This window comes from Fukomys damarensis, unplaced genomic scaffold, assembly GCF_012274545.1.
Source record: "Fukomys damarensis isolate Sample0158 unplaced genomic scaffold, DMR_v1.0_HiC HiC_scaffold_36, whole genome shotgun sequence".
Lineage (NCBI taxonomy): Eukaryota > Metazoa > Chordata > Mammalia > Rodentia > Bathyergidae > Fukomys > Fukomys damarensis.
Genome location: NW_022900948.1, coordinates 28,369,465 through 28,390,381, shown reverse-complemented (window position 1 = coordinate 28,390,381; position 20,917 = coordinate 28,369,465). Strand labels below are relative to the sequence as shown.

Sequence of the window (20,917 nt, the reverse complement as noted above, 5' to 3'; positions counted from 1 at the left end):
TTTTTTTTTTTTTTTTTTGTACTGGGGATTGAACTCGGGTCCTTGTGCTTGCAAGGCAGGCGGCTGAACCACTGAGCTAAATCCCCAGCCCATGCTTGAACTGCAAGATACATGGAGAATGAAAACCAGGTGCTAGAATGGGGGACAGGCATGTAATAGCTTGAAGCTCTTATACAAACAGAGCCCTGCCAAGCCAACCCAGGAAAGCCTACTGGAAGAACCACTGTTGTTTTAAGCTATTTGGTTAAATGCTGCCAAACTAATCCTAAGCAGTACATTTCAAATGGATGATCTCAAACTATAGCAATAAGGGCATTTATCCAATCTCTGATTCTTGCAAAACAATCTTTAATAAATTTTTAGTGGGAGAAATATGAGAGTTCAGAGATAAAACCAACAAGAATAAAGAAACTTCTTATAGCAACTAAGAGTTTTTTTCCCATAACCTGCACTAGATGGACCAGATGACAGCTAGACACAATTTAGCAGGAAAGTTGTAGAGTAAGATTTTGAATACCAGTTTCTAGAAAATGTAAGGGTATTTGGTAGGGTAGTTAGAGAAGGCCATTAACCCTGCAGGACTCTGAAGAGCACGGAGACACATGTCTGGTCCATCTATTATGAGAGAGGAGCTCACAGACAAGAGTCCACCAAAAAACATATACACACTTCAGGAAAAGAAAAACAGTATAATTGTTTTCAGCAGGTGGTGTTACCCTCATATTAGCTTACCCTAGAGGATGTCGGATATTGCAGAAAACCCATTGCACCTCCAGCCCTTAGAGCAGAAATTGAAAATGTATGTGCAGCAATCTCTATGACCGAGGCTATCTAAGCAACACTTTGCCGTTCTTGTAAATGTCTGGAAGCTCATGGCTGCCACTTTGAGCACCTCTTACAATTGCAGAGGCCAAAGGCAACTTGATTTTATCTCCTGATGACTCAGTGAATTTAGTATTAAAATATTTGTACAAATTTTTCTTTTCTTGAACGGTGCATACATTTTCTTGGTGCACCCTGTATATTGAATAACTACAATGGATTAACTTTCCCACATAGGGGAATGTATTTCAGCATCACTCCTGGAAAAGCGAGTCTTCTTTTTGACATTTCATACATGAAAAATCCAAGGCCACGCAAGTTGGGTTGCCTCGCCCTCTGTCATAATGTTAGTGGAGACAGGACTCGAACCTCTGTCTGTTTGGCTCTGGAGCCCTTGTCCTATCTCAGAACTCCTCCAACCACAAGACTACAGAAAGCATTTTTCAAAGGCTTCAGAGCCGCGCTCCTCATCGCAGAACCAGCCACGGCCAGTGTGATTATTTCCTTTGGTGTACTGTCCCCTTGCTTTGCATTTCCTGACATTCAGGAAACGAAAGTCCGTTGCTTTAAATCCACTTCTTCCACCGCAGACCTTGACTTCAAACCACAGACTCCTATTCACGAGACGACTGACTCCTTGATGCTTCCCTGAACCGCTCTGGCCGGCTCGAGCCTGTTCTTCCAGTGCCAGTAAAATTCAGGTGACTCAAACTCAGGTTAGGAGCATCTCATCAGACAAGCTGGAGAGAGTAGGTAGCCTGCCTTGACTACATCCAGTTTTTCCTCTTCCCAGATATTTTCTCCTTTGCTAAATATGACTTCAAGCTTGCTGTGCTTCCTGGGCTCCCTATTTCAGTGAATACCCTGCCGCCGATCCTATTGCCTAAACTAGAGTCTTTTTTTTTTTGTACTGGGGATCGAACTCGGGTTCCTGTGCTTATGAGGCAAGCGGCAGAACCACTGAGCTAAACCCCCAGCCCCAGAACCTTCTGAATCACTCTTAATACCTCCACCCCCATCCACAACATATAGGCAATATCAGGTCCCTATTTTCTTACCTTTTCTCTAGTGGTCCTGTTTCAAGCCACTGCCGTCTCTTACTGACTTACCTGCTAATTTTTCTCCTTGCTTCCTTGTCTTCTTAACATTCTACAACAGGAGTGTTACTCAAAAATGCAAATCTGTCACTCCCTTTTTTATTTTAATAGAGGAATAACTTATGTATAGGAAAATGCCTGAGTCTTAAGCTTATGGCTTGATATGCTTTTAACTATGTAAAACCAGGGCAAATAGAACATTTTCAGCACTCCATTATGCCCCGTTTGAGTTATACTCCACCATAAGATAACTAATTTTCTGACTTCTGCTATCATAGATTATTTTTTCCTACTTTAAAAATTCATATACAGCTAGGCATGATGGTACATTCCTGTAATCTCAGCACTTGGGAAACTGAGGCAGGAGGATCATTGTGAGTTTGAGGCTGGCCTGGGCTACGTAGTGAGTTTAAGGCTAGACTGAGCTACAAAATGAGACCCCTTCTAAAAAAAATTAAAAATTCATATATAGCAGGTTCTCTTTTGCAGTGGGTAGCATGTATAAGAACCTCATTATTTATTATTGCCATATAATATTTCATTCTATAAATATCCCTTTGTCCTTTTTTACTGTTGGTGGATATTTGAATCATTTCTAGGTTTTTAAGTATTGCATAAAAGTGTTATGAGTGAGCTGGGGATTTAGCTCAGTGGTTCTGGCACCTGCCTCTCAAGCTCAAGGACCCGAGTTTGATCCCCAGTACAAAAAACAATGTTATGAGTATATTTTGTATGGTTATTTTCATCAACATCAGCACTTACTTCAGTAGGGTATATAATTTAGAAGGGAATTAGGTCATAGAGTATTAAACAGGTATAGTATTGTACTAATCACAATACCTCCACATTACCATGTATTATCAGTCATCATGGTTTGAACCATTTTGGTGGCTTTTAAAGTCTTTATATGACATCCCATTTGGATAAAGTCCAATCTCCATAACATGATACAAGAGGCTCTTGACAGCCTGGTTTTTTGCCTGTGTTTGGACTCATCTTTAATCACCCCCCATCTGCAATATTAGGCTATAACCATACTAAACTAGTAGTGATTCTTGAGTGTTCTTTGCTTGTTTTTGTTCTTTTTTTTTTTTTCCCTCTCCTGGCTTTTGCAGTTTCAATTCTTTTATGTCTTTTCCTCATTTGGTCTAAGTCTTTCTCATCCACTGAACTTTGGATTAGACAATACTTTTTTTCATACTTTCTCAACTTCCAAGATTCAGTATGCATCCAGAATTCTCTGCGCTCACTCTTTTATCAACACACATCGCATAATATTATCTTTGCTTAAGGCTTTGTCAGTTTTTCCTAATGGCTGTGTCTGGTTCATTTTTGCACCTCCCTAGAAATATAGGCTCATAAAAAATGTTTAGTAGCATACTGAGTGATATAAATGAGTGAAATTACTGATTGGTAATGGAGTAATTCCAATTATCACTGTTATTTTAGGAACTGAATTACCAGAACATTTCAAGAGCTATGTGTTAATTTCTCAATTTTCATTCCCTTAGTTTGGGCTTTTGATGAGTGATGCAGAGAGGATAAAACGGTGTCACCTAATAAATTATTCACTGCCTAAGAGTAGACAATCTTTAAAGTCCTATTTCAGTAAATAAATAGCTGATAGGAAGAGACAGGATTTTTAAAAAAATACACATGCATCAAACAACTCAGTTCCTGCAATTCTCAACTGAGATAGAACATTAGAATAGTTTAGGAGCTTAAAAGAAATACCTATGCCCAGAGACACACTTTTGGAGTTTTGGATTTGGGCTGGAGTGAGTCTTTTTGAGAATACAAAGTAAAGCAATATAGGGTACAGTCAGAAAGTTCTGGGAATAAAAATGATTTATTGATCATAAACAAGGATAAACCACCCAAGAAACAGTTACTTGGCATTCTGTAAAGAATGTCCTAGTTCATGTAAAGGATCATTCTTAGCCAGGTGTGGTGGCTAACGCCTATAATCCCAGCACTCCGGAGGCTGAGGCAGAAGGATCACTGTGAGTTTGAGACCAGCCTGGGCTACATAGTGAGTTCCAGGTCAGTCTCAAAACTACATATTGAGACCCTGTCTCAAAAGAACTAAAAGAAGATCATTCTCATGAGGAACTTCCTCTAGCGTGAAGTTTGATGGAAGGAAGAGAATTGCTTATGTAAGGCGGCATTGCATTATGTGCTCTTAAACCGGAACATCTGTTAGAAAAATATTATTTTGGCTATCTAGTTGAGATCTTGAAGTTGATATGGATTCTAATTTTTGAGTGTGACACATTAATAATAACCAGTTAGGGAGCCCAGAGAATTAGACCTCCAAGTATTTAGGTGGAATCTGTTGAAATAACAGTTAGCACCGTCCAGTCTATTCTTTCTCTCCCAACTGCTCTTTTAAATACAAACAGTATATACTGGCAGGAGGATTTTCTCTCACTTTTCTCTCTGGGGAGCTCACCAGGACCTTCAAAACAGGATTTATAGCTCATTTTAACCTGGGTCTCAGACGTGACCTCCCTGGTGTTCGAACGCTAGATAAAACTGACTCAGCTCTCCTCAGTGCGGGGGACCAGCAAGAGTCCAGAGGCTTTTCCGGTTTCTGTGCAGTGAAGGTGGGGCTCACTTCTCATAGCCTCTTCTGCAGGGTCTGTTCCGTTTTCCATTCTGAGCAGGGTGATCTATAGCCAGGTTCTGTCCCTCCATTGGTTTCCACACCAACCTCCATGTAGACTTTACTTAGAGGTAGGGGCTTATGGGAGGGAGATCACGTCACCCACAACACATTAAACAACATTTAAGGCCCAACTTTAAATATGGATCTTCCTGTTTTAAGTGCCACCCCCACTCTTTGGCTGTTCTATCCATGCAGAACCCAGTCTCATATTTTTCCCTAGGCCCCTGTTTTTTCCTTTCCCATCACAGTGGTTTTCTCCTGTTTTACTATCTTCTCCAAATGAAACGATTTGTTCTCTTATGTTTTTAAATATAAGATTGAAATATTGGTCCTCAAATCCTGGCCCTCCGCTGATATATATGTGTATACAGTCTCAGGTACTGTCTTCTACCTCAAAAAGTTGGGAACTATTTTCCTTCCTTAAGTGTCCTCCTTTAGGAATTTAGGTGGCAGATGTTCCTTTAATCTTCTCTTCACCTTATTACAAATGTTTGCTGGGTGACCGGTAGACCTGAAGCAAACAAGGTGGTCTTGTTTTGTTTTGTTTTTTCACCCTGATGAAGCTTAGCTACCAACCCGCTTCTCTCTCCCCTCGCTCATTCTCCACTGTGAACTGGAAAAGGAAAGGAAGAGACCAGAGACGATGTTAAAAGAGGCACTCAGGGGAAATTGGTGTTTGTGGCTTGGGAAAGAAAGAGGAAAGCTGCAGAAAGGACACAGGAGATAGGCTGCTCCTCCTTGTGTCTGTTCTTCCCTCTCACCCTTCCCTTAAGCAGCGTGTGTGGTCCTGAGACCTGAAGTCCGCTGTCTTCTTTAGGTATGAATAGGTTCTGACCAGCTCCTTACTTTCATAAAATGTTTGATATTTTGTTGATCATCCTTTTTTGTATTTATGGGGTTATAATTTGTGTACCACAAACTCCTCCTTTTAAAGCATACAATCAAGTGGCTCTTAGCTTATTCATAGAGTTGTGCCACGCTTGCCACAAATTTTAGAGCATGTTCACGCACCACAGCATTAGTCTTCATTTAAAAAGACAACAGTAAATATTATATGCCTCGCTTACTAAATTTTTGGATACTTCCTTAAATTTCATGCCTAAGGAAAGTGTGCCCCAATGTTGGCCTTCACTGCCTCTCCTAGAAGATGAAATCTGGGTTTTTCCTCCTGCCTTTAGTGATTCTACTAGACAAATGGTACTTAGCCTAGCAGGTAAAGGTAACAAAACAAAACAAAATCAGTTTGACAAGGAAATGGCAACCCTATTACTTATTGCCGACCCTGGACCATGTATTTAGTATATGGATGTTACTTAATTTTTATGACTTACACAGTAGTCAGTCTTGAACTGTTCGGCAGACTGAGAAGCTGCAAATTAGAAGTTAAGCCATTCTCCTGAGGTCACACAATAAGTAATGGGACCAACCATTATACAGAGATCTATTGGGTTCTAAGTTATGTGTTCATTTCCACTGTTTTATTTTTGAACTGTAAGAAAAATAAACTTGGGATCAAAGAAATCAGAAAGGAAATGACACATAAATTTAAAAGGTTCAGAAAATTCTTATCTCTGAGTCTTCCAGCTAGATCTAAAGGCCAATGTAAGGAAGAAAAGAGAATTGGAGTGACAAAAAGGGGGAGGCTGCAGGCGGCCCTCTTTCTGGTCCCCTCTGTCTCTCTTGGACAGAGGTTGTGTTTCTCTCGGTGAATTTTCCCTATTCCTAAAAAAAAGGGTGAGAGAAATTCTGTTTACTTGTTAATTTTATTGCCTGATTTCTATCTGTATTTTAAATTTTATTTATTTTTATTGGTACTTTTTTGTAGTACGTAATGTTTACTTCATTCTGTGATTTTAGTACATGTATGTAATGCATCTTAATTTCTCTTTTCATCTACTTTCCTTCCCCTTCCTCGATCTCTGATCCCGTTCACATTTGAGATTTACCTCACTACTTCCTATTATCTGTCTTTCATTTTGCTCTTTATTTATAGTTTTGGTTTCTCATATAAGAGACAACGGGATATTTAAGCTTCTGTGTTTGGTTTGTTTCACTTAACATTATGGTTTCAAGGTACATCCATTTTCCTAGAGATGATTCGGTTTCTTTTGGGGCAGAGTAGTGCTCCACTGTGCACAAATACCACATTTTCTTTATGCATTGACTTGTTGATGGACATATAGGCCATTTCCAATATTTAGCTTCTATGAGTTGTAAACATGTTTAGCTATAAACATGAGTATTGGTGTATCACTAGTATGATGTCTTTAACTCTTTCCAGAATACACCTAGAAGGGGAATAGCTGGGTCCGGTTGAATCTCTAGTTTCAATTTTTGAGGAATCTCCACAGTAGTTTCTACAGTGGTTGTACTAGTCTACATTCCCCTCAACAAAGAAGCATTCCTTCACCCCACAGCCTCAATGGCCTCTGCTTTTGCTTTCTTGATGATGGCCATTCTCTCTGGGATAAGAGGAAATTCACTGTTGTTTTAATCTGTATTTCTCGAGTAGCCACTGATGTTGAAAATTTCTTCATGAACTTGTTGGCCATTTGCAATTCTCCTACTCATTTCACGTGCCCATCTTTATTGGGTCTTACTTTAGGGAGTGTGAGTCTTTGGAGTTCTTTATATACTGTAAGTATTTTTCCTCTGTCTGAGAATAGCTCACAAAATTTTTCCCATTCTCTACATTTTCTTCTCACCCTGTTGATTACATTCTTTGCTGTGCAGAAGCTTTTTAATTTAAATAGTTCCCATTTGCTGAGTCTTGGTATATTTCCTGTGCAACTGGGGTTCTGTTCAGAAAAACTTTGCTTACACCTATGACTTCAAGAGTTTTATTCACTTTCTATTCCAGCAGGTTAAGTATTTATATTTTAATATTTAGTTCTTTGATCCATTTTGATTTTAGTTTAATACATGGTAAGAGATATGGGTTTAGATTTAGTCTTCCTTTTGTGGCTAGCCAGTTTTCCCAGCTCCCTTTATTAAAGAGGCTATCTTTCCCCCAGTGTATGTTTTTGGCCCCTTTGTAAAAGACAAAATATAGCTGAATGTATCTGGGATTATCTCTCCATCCTCTGTTCTGTTCCGCTGATCCACATGATGGTTTTTGTGTCAGTACCATGCTGTTTTTATCATTATAGCTTTGTAATATAACTTCAAATCCAGAATTGTGATTTTTCCTGCTTTGCTCTTATTACTCAGGATTGTTTTTGGTATTTTAGATCTCTTTTGGGTCCATATGATTTTTAAGATAGTTTTCTCTAGTTCTGTGAGGAATGCTATAGGTATTTTCATTGGTCCTGCATTAAATCTTTTTAAGAGTTTTGAAAGTATGGCCATTTTGACTATATTGGTTCTACTTTTCCAGGAACAGGGATATCTTGCTTTTTTTTTTTGGTACTGGGGTTTGAACTCAGGACTTGTGTTTTCAAGGAATGTGTTTCATTGAGCTAAATCACCGGCCCCTATCTTGCCATTTTTGATGTTCTCTTTGATCTCCTTTTTTAGAGCACTGTAACTTTCACTGTGGATGGCTTTTACTTTTTTGGCTAGATTAAATTAATTTTTCTGGATGTTATTTTGAATGTTTTTTTTTTTCTAATTTCTTTCTTACTGAGTTCATTATTTGTGTATAAGAACACTGTTGTTTTTGTGTATTGATTTTATATCCAGCTACATTGCTGAATTTGGTTATTAATAATAGGAATCTTGAGATGGCATTTTAGGGTCTTCTTTTTTAATTGATTTTATTGGTATGTTTAATGTATACAATATAATGACATTCCTTGTTGGAAATTTGTACCTTTACATAAGCAATCTTGGTTCTTACTTTTTTCCCCAATCGCTGCCCTCCCCCCCAATCTACAAAGACTTTGTTTCCATTATTTTTAATTTTCTCATATTAATTCCATTCCCTTCTTTCCTTTCCCTCCTGTCTCCCCTTCCTCTTTGTCCCTTTTCTTCCTATTTCACATTATTTATTATATCTTTTGGTCCTTATTTATTTTTGGAGTCTTCTAAGTAGAGGATTATGTTGTCTGCAAATGATAATTTAATGTCTTTTTCTAAGCATATCCCTCTTGTTTCTTTTTCTTGCTATTTGTTTTTGTTAATGTTTCAAGTACTATGTTGAACAAGATTGAAGATGATCATGGACGTACTTATCTTGTTATTGATTTTAGGGGAAGCTTTCAGTTTTTCCCCATTTAATGTGATGTTGGCAGTAGGTTTGTCATGAGTGGCTTTTATCAGTCTAAAATAAAGCCCTTCTATTCCTATTTTCTTCAGTGTTTTTGTCATTGAAGGATGTTGGATTTGCCAAGGCTTTTTCTGTATCAGTTGAGATTACCATTTGATTTTGTCCTTGCTTCTGTTTATGCGATGTATTACATCTATTGATTTGTGTGGGTGTTGAACCATCCTTGCATTCCTGGAATGAAGCCTACTTGTTCATGATGTGTGATCTTTTTAATGATTTGTTGCATTCTGTTTGCCAGTATGGTGTTTTTGCATATACATTCTTTAAACCTATAGTTGGTCTATAGTTGTCTTTTTTGGGAGGTTCCTTATGCTTTTCCATCAGGGTAATGCTAGCTTACAGGAAAGACTTTGAGAGTACTTCTTCCCTTTCATTTGTTTGTTTTTCTTTTAGGTTTTTGAGACAGGGTCTCACTATGTAGTTGAGACTGACCTGGAACTCACTATGTAGCCCAAGCTGGTCTTGAATTCACAGTGATCCTCCTGCCTCAGCCTCCTGAGTGCTGGGATTACAGGTGTGCACCACCATGCCCGGCTACTTCTTCCCTTTCAATTTCATTAAAGAGCTTGAGGATTATTGGTGATACATCTTCCTTAAAGTTTTTATAGAATTCAACATTGAATCTGAATTGATCCAGATCTGTGCTTTTCTTAGATGATAGGTATTTTTTTATTGCTTCAATTGCATTGCCTGTTATTGGGCTATTTAGGGTTTTAAATCTTTTTGTTCATCTTTGGTAATTTGTATATATCTAGGAATCTATCCATTTCTTCTAAAATCTCCACTTTATTGTCATAGAGGTTTGTGAAGTAGTTAATTTTTTTATTCTAGCAATATCTATTGTAATTTACCATTGTTATTTGTAATTCCATTGATTTGAGTCTTTTCTCTCCTTTTTCTTCGTTATGCTAGTCAAGGATTTGCCTATTTTATTTCTTCTTTCCAAGAACCAACTCTGATTTATTTATCCTTTGTTTGGTTTTAATTTCATTGATTTCTGCTCCAATCTTTATAACTTCCTTCCTTTTAAAAAATACTTTATTATTATTATTGTGGTTGTCATTTGTTTGTTTGAGACAGGGTTTCACTAGGTAGTTGAGACTGACCTGGAACTCACTATGTAGCCCAAGCTGGTCTTGTACTCTCAGCGATCCTCCTGCCTCAGTTTCCTGAGTGCTGGGATTACAGGTGTGCACCACCATGCCTGGCTTATAATTTCCTTCTTTATACTAGCATTGGGTTGAACTGTTCTTGTTTCTCTAGAACCTTGAGGTCCCTTTTTAGGTTATTTATTTGGGATTGCTCTGTTTTTGTGATATGGGATTTCACAACTATAAACTTCTATCTAAAGACTGCTTTATTGTGTCCCATAATCTCTGATATTGCGTATTGACATCATCTAGTTCTAGAAACTATTTTATCTTTTCTTTGCTTTCTCCTGTAGCCCATTGTTTAATAGTGTACTGTTTAATTTCAACAAATTTGCATAATTTCGGTGTTATCTTTTGCCATTGATTTCTATTTCATTGTGCTATGATCTGATAATATGCATAGGATGATTTCAATTCTTTCGCATTTATATACGCTTGGTTTATTGATCAGTATATGGCTTCTCTTGGAGAAAGTTCCATGTTATGCTGAGAAGAATGTGTATTCTGTTGATATTGGGTGGAACACTGTAAATATCTACTAAATCTATTTGTTCAAAGGTTTTGTTCAACTCTGATTTTTTTGTGGATTTTTTTATGTAGTTGATCTTTTTATACCAGTGTTCTCTTGAGTTGTGTTGATGTTTATCTTATCTTTTATGTCCAGCAGTACTTGTCTTCTTATGAAGTTGGGTGTCTTGCTCTTTGATACATATGTGTTAATAATTATTTCTCTTCCCATTGGAAGAGAATACCAATCCACAGTGACCTTTTTACTTCAGTCCACTTTGTCTGAATATAGGATAGGGACAATGACTTTTGGGGGAGTTCCTGCTATGTGGGATATTGTTTTCTACTCTTTGATTTTCAGTCTATGGGTTTCTTTTATGTTAAATATGTTTCTTGCATAAATTATATCATTGGAATTTGTTTCTTGACCCATTCTGATAATCTGTGTCTTTTGATTAAGAAATTGAGACCATACATATTGAGTGTTATTACTGAAAAATACTTATTCTTGTTTTTACATTATTTTCTTGTTGCTGATTCCCTATTTTTCCCTTCTGCTTAACTGGTCACACCCTACTTGCTGTATTCATTCTATTAGACCTTTTGTCACTGTTAGCTTCATTGTCTCCTTCTAGGATTTCCTTGAGAATGTTTTGAAGTTCTGGTGTGGTGGTCATGAATTTCTTTAAGTGCTCTTTTTCATTGAAATATATTATTTATTTATTTATTTATTTATTTATTTATTTATTTATTTTTTGGTACCAGGGATCAAACTTGGGACCTTGCACTTGTGAGGCAGGCAAGAGAACCATTGAGCTAAATCTCCAGCCCATTTCTCCATTAATTTTGAAAGGTAGTTTTGCAGGATGTCATCCTGGATTGGATATTGCTTTCTCTTAGGGCTTGAAACTCTTTTCTCCAGGCTCTCCTGACCTTTAAGGTTTCAGTTGAAGTATGCTATAATTCTAATGGTTTTAATCTTTATAAGTGATTTGTTACTTGTCTCTAACCACTTTTAAGTTTCTGTCCTTATATTGGATTTCTGGAATTTTGACTATGATGTGTCTTAGTCTATTTGGTGTTCTGTATGCTTCAATTGTCTGTCTATTAAATTATTTTTCCTTATTTCAAAAGTTTTCTGTTATTATTTTGGTAAAGAGTTTTTTTTTTTTTGCCCCATTTGTGCTGTCTTTAGATTTTTCACTAATTCCAAATAATCTTAGATTAGTCTTTGCATCATCTAGAAGTTGTTGGATCCATTTTTCATGTTTTCTTATTGTCATTAAGGTTTTTTTCATTAACTGCTCACTGATAACAGCCCTGTCTTCTGGTTCTGACCCTCCATCCTCATGTTGGTCATTTCTGCTGTCCATATATTCAATAGAATTTTTAATCTCTTGAATTTCTATTTGAAATCTTTTTATGGATTCTAATTCTTTTTTCATGCTGGTTATTTCTGCCTTTCATCATTTTTCCTAGCTCTACTCACTTTTTTTTTTTGTACCGGGGATTGAACTCCGGTCCTTGCGCTTGCAAGGCAGGCCACCGAACCCCTGAGCTAAATCCCCAGCCCTCTACTCACTTTTTTTTTTTGTACCGGGGATTGAACTCCGGTCCTTGCGCTTGCAAGGCAGGCCACCGAACCCCTGAGCTAAATCCCCAGCCCTCTACTCACTTTTTATTAGTGTCATCTGAAGACTTACTGATCATTTTATTTAGTTGGCCCATTATCTGTTTACTTATATCTTCTGTGAGCTTTCTAAGCACCTTATTGATCTGTTTTGTTATTTTATCTATCTTTTCAAATAATTTGGCTGTGTAGCTTTTGATTCCTCCTCTTCAATGCCTCATGCATCAGGTTTGGGAGAGTTGGAAGTTTTGGAGGTCTTTTGTTGCCTTTTCTTCTCATGTTTGTTTGTTTGTTTGCTTGCTTTTTATGTTGAGGTGTGTGGATTGAATACAGTGACAAGCATTGTTGCTGGTTTGGAGAGCTCTTTAGTTAATCTACTTTTCAGTGGTGGCCTCTGGGCATAGCTAAGTGTTGCCCTTTGCCTCCGTCCCAGTGTCCAACCACCACTGTTTACTGGGAGGAAAATTTGCAGCATATTTGGTCCAGTAACCATTTCTCCAGGTATGAGCTGCAGTATTGTTAATGATTCCAAGATATTGGCATCCCAAGAAAACCAGTTAGTACCTATAGTATTAAAATTAGCAGCAATAATACAGTCAGAGACAATATTCAAACGTAATAGCTTATAACTGACTAGCTATCTAGAGGTTCATAAAATTTGATACTTACACCAGTAGTAAGAGAGAGGGTAGGGAATCAGAGAATGAAGACAGTAAACTTTGAAAAATTAATCACTGGGATATGAGAAGTCATAAAGAAAGGAAGATAGAGGGTCCTATTGGGGAGTAAGAGAAAATAATATTAGAAAACAGTCATAGAAAAGGAAGAACAAGCCAAGAAGAAAGAAGAAAAACAAAGAGAAAAATATAGGAAATGAAAGATAAGACAGAGAAATGCTGGGCACAGTGGGCACATGCCTGTAATCCTAGCACTCCGGGGGCTGAGATGGAAGGATTGTTGTGAGGTCAAGGCCAGTTGGGCTATGTAATGAGTTCCAGGCCAGCCTGAACTACATAGCAAGACCCTGTCTCAAAAAACAAAACAGCAGCAACAACAACACAAAAAAGCAGAGGAAAAAATATTGAAAATGGGAAAGAGAAAAAGAGAAAAGAAACTAAAAAAAAAAGACAAAAAGGAATTTAAAAATCCTTACCCCCCCCCAAAAAAAAACTGGTGAAGGAAAGAGAAAAGTAATTGGATGGAAAAAAATTTTTAAATGGAGTCAAAGAAAAAATTCCTCTGTGTTTTTGAGTAAGTAATTTCATGTCAGTTGGTTATAATGCACCTCTGCTGCCCTGTGCCAAGAGGAACCAAAATGTAGAGCCATTTTGGAGTTGGTAAATCATCACACCATGCAGCAATATGGGTCTGTTTGCTTGGACACTGTACAGGGGGCACTGTATGGGCAGGGTGGTGAGAAGTCCTCTCCTAATCTATTTCTGCTTAAACATTCAGCTTTGTAATTTAGGAAGACCAGAGACTCTTCCTAAGACTCACCTGACACATAAAAATGTTTTCTCTACATCATCTGATGTTTTTATCCATTTCAAATATGTATTTCAAGGTGTCTTGAAAAAGGTCATGATTGCTTATCTTTCAGCTTTTTTGCAAACACAAGTAGTATATTTATGATTTCTCCTATGTTCTATATTAATATATAATTGTTATTTGTCTAATTAACCTCATAAAGAATTCCTATGTAGTTCAGATGCTATCACATCATCAGTTGAACAAAGCTAACAAAAAGTGACAATAACAAAAAGGTTATTGTCTTAAGTGGCTAGCTCAGAGAACCACAAGTTGGCAAAATTCATGGTAATCTTGATGCTCTTCTACCCTGATCAGGATATTTATAGTTCTTGAGTCTTGGGCTCTGCTTTACTAATATAAGAGGGAGCTGAACCAGATCAGTTTCTCAATTACAGGAAGAAAGAATGACATCCAAGTTATTTAAGGAGAATTTCAAGAAATTCCCTGGAAACTGACCTACCCTTTCATCCCCTCTCTCAGGTCCTCTAATATTTACTATCATTCCCCATTTTCCTGAATGAGAACCACTCACTAGAGCATTCCTGAAGATCCTTCCAGATCCAACATTCAATGGGTCATGCACTTCCAGGGCAGAGATGAATGAAATATTAATACTGTACATAAACAGGGAGGCTTGTGTGTCATGTGGCTCAAGTCAGCAATGCTGAGAGGACAATGGCACAAAGCTCTAGGGATGGGAACACATTTTCCTCTGGGCTCTTCTACCTAGAGAAGAACTGAGGAAGCACAGTGTTGTAATCACACTGTTCATTTGTCTTCTAGACATGACTAATCCAAAGGGAGGAGGCTAAAATCCTCTTTTATTAATAATTAGTACAACCTCTTGGTCCCTGAAGACAATGGAAACAGGATAAGCAGGTAAGACAGAAAGAAATGCACAATGGTGACTTGCTCTTCCTTCTTGTAAGGTCTCATGGTCACCACAGGGCTCCTACCACACTCATATTTACCAAACAAATGCATTTGTCATAACCCACCAATAAAAGAATTCCTTCCACCACACTTATACTCGGCCCTAACACACTTGTAAATTAGTGCACACACACATGTCCTCTCACACCTCCCAATATAAATATATAATCTCTCCACATGCAAATAATTTTCAAAAATGTGTCCTATCTGTAAATATATGTCCCAAAGCTGCCTCCTCCCCTTCCTCCCTTCCTTGTTGGCCCCTCTTTCTCATACACACACATCTATAATTTGCTTACTCTGTACACAACTCTAGATACCTCTAGACACCTCTAGACACCTCTAGACATGTTACCTCCAAACTTCACCCTCCCAAATACCCTGTGCCATATAATTACACTTTGTCCCAACCACATTATTCATACCTTACACTTAGTTGCCACCAAGGTTTTATTTCACATATTTTTATGTACAAAAACAAGCATGCTCACACTCTGCACATGCACACATATATTTATCGTCTATTACACAGATTCCCATACCATACCTACCTCTATCATAATAAATGCTCACCGCACACACACACTTAGCCCCATCGTCCTATGCACACCCCACACTTAGCTTCCGCTAACCGTTTTTTTGTTTTTCTTTTGTAAATCTACATATTTTATTTTATAAAAATATAAAACAAATTTCACAACCAAATAAGAGAATAACAATAATTACTACACTGTGTACAGTCATCTTCAAAGTAGTTACTCAGCACAAGCTGTACACCAAAAAGAGTCTTAGAAAAATGAAACCTAACAACACAGACTTTCTTTCCAATAAACGATTGGGATAAATGAAATAAACTTGTATATATATTGAAATATTTTAAAACAACAAAATATGTAACTTGGGGAAGTATATGAACTTCTCCCTACTTCCTATTTCTCTCTTCTGTTTTGCTCTTTATTTCCATACATACATATACTACACCTGTACATATGTTCTTACCCCTGCACAGTCTCATGCATGTGCACACACTGACACACTGCCCCTACTCAGACTTTGCAGCTGACAATATGTCATGCTGAGCCACCACAGGTTCCCCATGCTAGCCCCAAGGATGCCACACCTTTTGCTCCCACCCCCTTATACCTCTACTCCCACCCACTCCCCACCCCACATGCACCTCATGCCACGCTACAATAGGCACAATAACGCCACCACAGATATATTGCCCTCTCCCTCATGCATTGCAGCGTTAAAAGAATTGTAAGCTATATAAAATTCCAGTGTTATGGAAAGGAATGGCCATGTTTACTACACCTGTAATTTTCTTTTATATTGAAAGACTACCTTGGAGGTTCCATTAGTAACTGTGCTTTGCATAACACTTATAACATTTCCCCGATAAGCCCATAGTCAGTTACCACACATGTTCAATTGTTACACCATATTCCTTTTGAAAAAGGCTGAGGAAAGCCTCACTGCATACAAATACATAAATCAAAGATAAACTGAAAAGTTAAGGGCTCTTTGCATTGATGGGATGCACTTTCATGACTTCATACTCTACAAAGTCTGAGACCAAAGGTAGTTGGCGTGTGACAAATATGTTCATGCAATGAATGTTATATAGTCTTGGCCCCAGAAGAGCAGGATTCAGTGACATGTGCAATGTTTAAACTGAAAAAAAAAGTCTGTTTGTGCATGCGTTTGTGCGTGTGTGTGTGTCTGTGTGTGTGTGTGTGCACAGTGTATTGGCTTTCCTGAATTTTAATTTCACTAGACTAACAATTCATTCTCACTGTCTCTAGTCCAAGAATTCAGTCTGTGGCAGCAGCTCCATACCAGGTAGAAATTCATCCTCCTCCTGAATCGCCAGGAACAGGAAGCTCTTGTCTCAGCAGGCAAACAGACAGACTTCTGAGGACTGAAAGCGACTTTCCTAAGTGTTAATGTAATTGGCTCCAGTCCCTTCTTCTGGAATAAAATAGAAATCTCAGCTCCAATGGTCTCAGCAAACAGCCTGTAGGGACTTTATTCTTCAACTTGTCCAATCATTCAATAAATATTCATTAAACTCCATTGGGTGCTATTCACCATAATCTGTACTATGAATATAATGATGAAAAAGTCAGACAGTAGTAGCTGTGTTGTAAAAATGCAGTAACTGTGACTTCTCTACATGTTCTTGGAAGGAAAATTATGAAAGGCCAACTTGAGTAAATGGGAAGAACTGGTAATGTGAATTGGGGAAGGTACATGATTGTTCAATAAACACAGGATCTTAATAAACTCAAAATCTGTTAGTCATTTCTGTTTTCTTGTAAAGGGGACTAGGGAGGAGGCAGAAAGTGCTGAAGCACAGGATTTGACATTAGATAAGGCCAAAAGACTGCTCTAGTCTCCGAGGAAACAGAAGAGGTGCAGGTAGATGCCAAGAAGGCCACATGACAGGGATCTTCTGGATGTGTGGGGTCCAGTGATGCTAGCTTTCCAAGATAAAACTTTAAAATGTTTAATTACATTTGAATTAAAGCTAGATAAACACTTTTGAGTATAAGTATGAGTCATAGAGTACATGGAATATATACTACAAATTTATCTGTTGTTTATTTAAAATGTCTGTGTGTCCCGAGTTTTAATTAGCTAAACGTAACAAACTTACATGGGGCCAATAATAGGTAAGAAAGCTGGCATTCTCCAATTTATGTGACTGCCTTTTCAGTTGCCTAGGAAATAGATATAAATAGTCATACCAAAGAAGCCAGAACCCCCAGAGACCTCCAGTGTGCAAGAAAGAGCTAAAAGGTCAGACAGAAGCAGGAAACTGGCCAGAGGCAATGACCTAGGGCCAATTCCCAGCTTAGAGCCTATGCTATAGATATTAAGGTTTAATTTTAGTGCCATACCGTAACCACCTTAGATCATGTGTGTGTTTCAGTTTAGCATTTCAGTCACCTCAAAAGGAGGTGGAAGGTAGTTCACGCACGATCTCCATTTCTACAAGTTTTCTTTAAATTAGACACGATGGAACGTATATCTGCTTGATATTAAAAAAAATTTTTTTTGGTACCAGGGATTGAACTCTGGATCTTGTATTCCACGACTGAGCTAAATTCCCAGCCCTGCTTGATATAAATTTCATCTTGTTGATTTCATACAACATTCCATCCTATCGAAATCATTTTAAAAATTGATTCTGTCAATTTTTGGTTGGAAATTTGTTAAGACAAATTTTGTTATGTTATCAATACATCTTTGTACCTATTTTCTACTGATAACAAATATTAATTTTTAAGTAAATTTTATCATAACTATACTTAAATAAATGGATAATAAATCATTAATATCATTTAGTATCTGGTACATATTACAAATTCGACAACTGCCCCAAAGATATTTGTTTTTCTCAAATCACACAAATCACAAACATTCCACACATCACTGCACTGTTTTATTATACCAAAGTATATATTGTATTGTAGAAAATATGCATTGTGTAGATGTGTGGGGGGTATGTTTTGCACATATGTGTGCACTATTAAATGAGAAACATGGGCATGAATGTGGCAGGATTTTGCACATTTGGCAAATCGATAGTTTCTCTGCCAACCCTATGATTTCTCTAAATTACATGCTTGATTTAATTCATAGTCATTTGTTTGGGAAGAATATTACATATGTATTGGTGTAAAATTCTATCATTATGCTTATAAAAATATAATAAAAATAAATATGAGATATAATAAAATAGAAACAGAAAAATCTGATCTTAAAAATGTGAACTCTTTTAGTTGCTTGGATTTCATCAACAAGCATATGATATTTATCAAATTAATAAAACCAAGGAGTTTATAAATCATAAAATTTTGAGGACAGTTTCTCAACCATAATATGTAACTTTGTTTTATTTGTAAATACATTATTTCAAAAATATTATACAAAAATAAAATGAGAAAGAACATATAGTGTTTGAAGATCATATCAAACTAATAATGTATTTGGATTATCAGTCTGTGTTGCATAAGTTTTTGTTTATTTCATATCCTTTTTTGCTGTCATGTATAGGTATATTTGAAATTTTTATTTAGTATCTTCATTTCTTGTTGTCATGTATGTTTGCAATCTTTAATAAAAAAACTGATTCTGTCATCTTAGCTATCCTTTCTGGCCTTGAGTAATCTATATATTTGGTAATTCTGCTATCTATGTCTTCATACACTTTCCTGTTAAAAATGCTAAACAGGGCAGAGGCAGGGACAGACTAGATCCTCCACAGGACACTTGCAGCTGAATAACACAGAGACGATAATCGTCTCATGCTTGGCATTTCTCTGCTAATTCTAGGAATATATGAGAAATCATACAAGGGAGTTATAACTTTCCTTTTGAAGTGAACAATCTAGACAACTATTTGAAATTGTTTTTAAGGAATGAATTTGTTAGGAATCTAAGTACTGCCAGTAGAAATTTTTTAATGCCTGAGATACTGGCAGTCATAAAACATAAATTTAGAAGGCAAATATAGGGGTGACAAAAAATGGACAAGAGGAAGGAAGAAGATCAAAAGGAAGGAGAGAGATAGAGATCAAAAGAGATAGATGGAGAGACATTCAGTGACATCAGTTCTAAAAGACATGTGACCTTATTTTAAGATTGATCACTCCCTAACCTTGAATGCAAGATGAAGCTTACAGTAATTCTTTAGAGAGCCTCTCTTGTTAATATAATAACTGGGGTTATGGACCACATCAGATAAAAATTGGAATCCTCTGAAGATGTGGTTTGAGGTTTGGAGCCTATTTCATAGAACTGGTCGTGATCTCTTACTGTCTGAAAAAAGTGGAATTAATTTCCTTTGGATGTGAATGAAATACTGCCAAGAAAATCAGCTGAGAATAATTGAGAAATCATTCCTTTGACTATTCCTATTAATAGCCGTTGCTCTCATAAAATAGCAAGAGTAACTATTACTAGGAAATTTGAGTGGATGAAATTTTTCCTTTGAGTTTTTTCTCTCTGAATTTGATATTAATGCATTTTATTCTTTTTGGCTTTTTAAAGAGTTTATGGCAGAAGGGCACTAGAGGTAAGAGCTAATTCCATTCTACTGAAAGGTCATCATCAGAATAAGTGACCAGAATTCTCCTGTGACTACATTCACACAGTATTCTCCAGCTGTGCCACCCACTTGCAAACTTTCCTGATGCTTTCTGTCTCCTGTGACAGTGATTATGACATCTTCTGTTTGTATACCCATTCCCCCCTGTTCTTGGCTAACAATGAGTTTAAGCACCACCTCCCTAGAAATATCTCCTGATAGCTCAGCTGAGGTAAGGAACATAAATTATCTCAATCCTGCACAAGACAAAGTTAAAGGCAGAAATTAATTCTTATTCATTACTACCTCCTAACAGCACAGGGCCTGGCATGTGCAGGAGGGTGTGTGCTCAGAAAAGGTTTATATAAAGCAAAAGAAGAAGAGAGGAAAGAGGAAGAAGAAAGTGATAGGAACAGATTATAACACAGTATCCTCTTTCAGTTTTATAATTCCAGTCTACCTTTTTATTTATAGATTTTTATCTATCTGAAGTTGTGTCTGACCCATGATTCAAAGAGAAGACAGATCATTGGCAGAACTGCACTGCAGATTCAAGTACACTGAAAAATGTCATCCTGTTACTTCAAGGGAATCTCCAAGTTTTTGATGAATGTTTCAGTGTACCTTGTGATATTGATAGCCCAGGTGTTATAAAAAAGAGTGTGTTGACTATGGTAGTTCAAACAATGTAAGATAACTTCAAAAATATGGAATGCAGCTATTGAGATGAACACAGCACTTATACATCAGAGAAATAAGGTTTGACTTTAGCAGGGGAATTTGGAATATGATAAACTTCTCCAAAGTACTTTCAACCAACAGCCAAGGATGGGCTACCCAAGAATCCATCAGCATTTCTCAGCCTCTTTGTGTCCCTACTATAAATGTAGCATGGACTGTATTAGGAGGTGGCACTCAAATGGGGAGGTTGACACATCTGTAGAAGAAATCACCTTGACTCTAGAGAAACAGTAAAGTCATTCTCTACCAAGAGTTTAGGGAGACTTTCTTTTAATACATATGGCTATGCATGGTCCCTAAGTGTTCTTCAATTATATAAAAATACAGAAATCCCTAAAAAGGACCCAGGTTGACTGTTCTTCCCCCTTAAGTCATAAAACTAGATTTTTCCCCTAGATTCCATATGTGGGGATTGGGATGAAATTCAGAGTTACAACATTTGGTTTTCAACATTGCAAAAAAAAAAAAGATTATAT

General features: G+C 37.1%; 1 long non-coding RNA gene across 1 annotated transcript; it reads left to right on the top strand.

Annotated features, from left to right (window-relative positions):
- The first annotated feature begins 1,159 nt into the window (after positions 1-1,159).
- LOC117284354 lies at positions 1,160-17,096 on the top strand. The gene is made up of 3 exons (XR_004515423.1): positions 1,160-1,523; positions 14,456-14,551; positions 16,411-17,096. It is a non-coding gene; the product is annotated as an uncharacterized LOC117284354 (long non-coding RNA).
- The last annotated feature ends 3,821 nt before the right edge of the window (positions 17,097-20,917 follow it).